The sequence below is a fragment of the Poromitra crassiceps genome (assembly GCF_964638095.1).
Source record: "Poromitra crassiceps genome assembly, chromosome: 8".
In the NCBI taxonomy this organism is placed as follows: Eukaryota; Metazoa; Chordata; class Actinopteri; order Beryciformes; family Melamphaidae; genus Poromitra; species Poromitra crassiceps.
This window is the reverse complement of record NC_139629.1, coordinates 57,300,808-57,305,489: the sequence shown is the minus strand read 5'-3', so window position 1 is coordinate 57,305,489 and position 4,682 is coordinate 57,300,808. Positions and strand designations below refer to the sequence as shown.

Sequence of the window (4,682 nt, the reverse complement as noted above, 5' to 3'; positions counted from 1 at the left end):
CATTTAAAAAAAAAAAAATCTTTAATAGGGTATGGATGTGTGAGATATTAATTCTAGCCTATTTCAATAGCCTATACCAGAAGCCTACTGGCCGGTGTTGTGTCAAAAAATGATTTGCTGCCAGAAACTGATTTCAATGCGCGGGACCGTGCACTGTACAGCGCTGCCTCAGTGCCTCTACCCACCCTGTTCACCGACCCACCCCCCTTACGAAAAAGTCACATGTGGAAATCACATGTGATTTTGAAATATGTGGTTTTTGGACACACGTTTCGTGTGACTCAACCACATGTTTTAATATCACATGTGGATGTTCACATGTCAAGCCACATGTGGAAGTCACATGTGATTTTGAAATGCCACATGTGATTGACATGTGGTTTTAATTGTGTGGAATTGTGTGGAAAATCACATGTGATTATGGAATATATGTGGTTTTTGGACACATGTTTCGTGTGATTCAGACCACATGTGATTGACATGTGGTTTTAATATCACATGTGGGAATATTCACATGTGGATACTCACATGTGGAAAATCACATGTGATTTTGGAATATATGTGGTTTTTGGACACATGTTTTGTGTGATTCAGACCACATGTGATTGACATGTGGTTTTAATATCACATGTGGATATTCACATGTGGGAAATCACATGTGATTCTGGAATATATGTGGTTTTTGGACACATGTGTGATTAAGACCACATGTGATCGACATGTGGTTTTAATATCACATGTGGGAATATTCACATGTGGATATCCACATGTGACCTTGAACCACATGTGGTTTTAGGACACGTGGTTTTGTTATTCCCTCCACATGTGAATATTCCCACATGATATTAAAACCAAATGTGATTCAATATGTTGTGGACCACATGTGGTTTTGGCACACGTTTTGGTTTTTCACATGTGATTCAACATGTGGTTGAAATGTGTAATTTCCATGTCCAACAACCACATGTGGTTCAAGATCACATGTGGGAATATTCACATGTGGTTGAAACACATGAACCTTCCAACATGTGATCTTGAACCACATGTGATTGTTGGGACATGTGTTACATGCCAATTGGAATAACATGTGAAAAACCAAAACACATTTCTCCAAAACCACATGTGGAAAACATAGAATCACACATGGTTTCAACATTACATGTGGGAATATTCCCATGTGGATGGAATAACATGAACAACAAATTCACATGTCCTAAGATCACATGTGGGAACATTCACATGTATTAGTAGACAACCACATGTGAATGATCCCTTCTTTGACACATTTTCCACATAATTTCAGATTACATACAATTTGACACATACCAGTAGGTTATTTGCAACACACAACACATGTACAAGAATAAAATTATCTTATTTATTAACAAAACTTCACCTTTTCATAACTGCATTTATCATACATCTTTAGAAAAGGGAGTGATTGACAGATCGCATGTACAGTGATCACGGAACAATTGCAGGTGAAGCTGCAGCTCTGATGGATGAAAAATAAAGATGGCAACAGCCACCACTTCAACTCCAAACGGGAGACCAAAATCAAAGGGAGTGACTTGACAGATCGCATGTACAGTGATCATGAACAATAGCAGGCGGAGCTGCAGCTTTGGGAAACCCCCCAAGGATGAAAAATAAAGATGGCAACAGCCACCACTTCAACTCCAAACGGGAGACCAAAATCAAAGGGAGTGATTGACAGATTGCATGTACATGTACAGTGATCATGGAACAATTGCAGGTGAAGCTGCAGCTCTGATGGATGAAAAATAAAGATGGCAACAGCCACTTTTTGGGGAGTTTAGCTCGATTGCCATTTTGTCCCCACTTACCCTAAATATACACTGTCTTTACGGTCACTCTCGATGCAGTATGGAGAGAGGGGTCATATTTAGCGATACAACAGTGGAGGCGGCACTACCGTTCAAAGGCAACAAAACACAGCGCCTAAAGCTCTATGCACATGTGTACATGTTGTGACTAGTTTATTCACCATGCTATGAAATAATAATCCATAGTTGCATGAAACATTATTTCCATAGTAAATCCATACCGGGTCACTTCCTTGTTTGTCTGTGGACAGCGCTTCCACGCATGCGTTATTTGCACATGCGCTGTACACCCGGCAGCGATGTTTACTAAATATTTATTTACCTCAAAAAATTGTTTTTCTGCATTTTGGATTAGTACCCGAGTCACAAGATGTACATAGAGCTTTTTGGCACTTTGTTTTGTTGCCTTTGAACGGCAGTACCGTTCTATCGCTAAATATGACCCCTCTCTCCATACTGCATCGAGAGTGACTGTAAAGACAGTGTATATTGGGGGGATATGGCAATCGAGCTAAACTCCCCAAAAAGTGGCCTATCCCTTTGTAATAACTATGCTAGGGTGTCATGTGAGCTTCTTGTGAGCCTTCAGAACTTGGGGCTGTCATGTCCCTTTCAGGGACAGCTTCCTGTGAGACTTCAGAACTTGGGGGTGTCATGTCCCTTTCAGGAACACCTTCTCTGCCGCTGACAAGTCTTCTGATCTTGTTGGTTCCCCTGTGAAAATTTTAATATCATTAGAATAGCCCTGTGAAAATTTTAATATCATTAGAATAATCAAGGCAATTTCACAAACATACTGGGGTATTACAACCAAAACTAGGCAAACCTAGTGTAGTCCGGCTGTGAACTGAAACATTTGATTCAGGACTTTATATTCACAAATGGTCCCATAACTTACACAAAATCTATGATGCATAGAGCAACATTCTCAGAATTTTGGGCAACACCCTATGCCCTAAAACAGATGCTGTAAAATGTGCCATGGATAATGGATGGAGATGCAATAAATCCAACAGAAAATGCTACAACAGAATCTGTGCCCCTACGCCCCGACTACAATTACAGCTCTATTATGAAACGAATACAACCCTAACACTGCAGGGGAAAAAAGAGCGATACAGGCAGAGAGATACACCAGATATCAGACCAGAACACTAATTGAGCACAGATCGGCTCTTCTCCTTTCAGAGAGAGCCTGGAGATGCAAGGTTAGCCTTCTTCTAATGGCTTTTCGGCAGAGAGGATGATGCCTTGTGGCACATCCCCTCCACCCCTTCATGCTCAGAACGCCCACGAGTTTAGCCTCAGGCAGGAAAATGTTTATCACATCACTGATGACATCACAATCGTGACAGACACCGCCAATTTTAATTAAGATATATCAATATAATATAAGCATGAATTAAGGTCAGGTTACATTCTATACGTTTTACACCCACTTTCAGTGATAGAGAAAACTAGAGAAACTTACTGTTCTTTGTCGCACTGCCTCACATCCTTCAACTTCTGGGCCATGCACTGTCTGATTAGAACCTCACTGGTGTTTGGGAACACAGCTTGCACTTGGTCTGTTGGAACAACAACAAAATACAAATTTACTTCAAGGTAAATTAAATAACTTAAGTTAACAAACAAAACAAAACAAAAAGACAGACCTCTTGACCAGAATATTTATTTTACACTATATTTTAGGCACTGTGTTTTGTTGACTTTGAGCCGCGATCCGCTTGGTCCTGTTTTAGTGCTGTCCATTTAACTACTGCACACCCCGACCCTCCAAACTGCACGGACAGTTGCTGTGAAGACGTGTATATCGATGTTTATTGGGGGCGATATGGAAAATTCGCTAAACTCCCCAAAAAGTGGCCTATCCATTTAAGTTTTTCAACTTATATCATCAAATGATGGTACTAACATGCATTGTCTGTGATCAGATTGCAATCCGATAGTGTGCTTGAAAACATTAGCATACCGTTGTTGCAGAGATCACGGGTCCCAGGCTGCTCCGCCGTTTCATGGGGAAGGGGTGGGGTGGTGCTGGTGGAGGCAGCAGTGGCTTCAGGAGACGACAGGAGAGACAGAGGCAGAGGGAAAGACAGTAGAGAGGCAGAGAAGGAGACAGGGATAGAGGTCATTATCACCTGACACTAACATGCATTTTTTTTCTGAGATCAGACTGCAGCGCATCAGAGTCAAAGTAGCAAAAAATAAATATAAAAAAATATAAAAAATAAATAGATAAATGTATTTATTCCAAATCTATTTTTTTGACTAAATAATATTATATAGTATTTGTGTATTTAAATTAATATCCTTGCTTCTTTGTATACCACTATGCTGAGAACATCTGCACTATATTTGCAGAGCCTATTTGAATGTTGTTGTTTTTTAGTCACATTTGCAGGGTTCTCATACCTCCTAAAAATCAAATTCAAAGACTTTGCAAGGAATTTCCAGACCCAATTCTCTTAAATTTGAGGGCCGGGCAGAACTTTCAAAATAATGTAATGAGAACCATGTGCTGATTTTGTAAGGACTAAATAAGGACCCTACCGTTGTTGGGAGAGGGGACAGGGTCCCAGTCCGCTCCGGCACTTCGTGTGTGGGTGGGGTGGTGGTGGAGACGGCAGTGGCTTCAGGAGACGACGGGAGACACAGGCAGAGAGAGAGAGAGGAAAGAGAGACACAGAGGAGAGAGAGAGGCAGAGACAGGGATAGAGGCCATTGACGCCTGGCGTATTTTCTGTGATCAGATTGCAATCGGATAGTGCTTGACCACATTAACCTGATTTAATTTACACCTGGTAATAATGTATCTCCAGTGTTCACATTGAA

At 40.9% G+C, this 4,682-nt stretch overlaps 1 long non-coding RNA gene across 1 annotated transcript; it reads right to left on the bottom strand.

Annotated features, from left to right (window-relative positions):
- Window positions 1-1,521: 1,521 nt before the first annotated feature.
- On the bottom strand, window positions 1,522-3,930 carry LOC310781131. Its single transcript, XR_014552952.1, has 3 exons — window positions 3,820-3,930; window positions 3,319-3,415; window positions 1,522-2,561 (listed from the first exon to the last, which is right to left on the bottom strand). It is a non-coding gene; the product is annotated as an uncharacterized lncRNA (long non-coding RNA).
- Window positions 3,931-4,682: the final 752 nt, after the last annotated feature.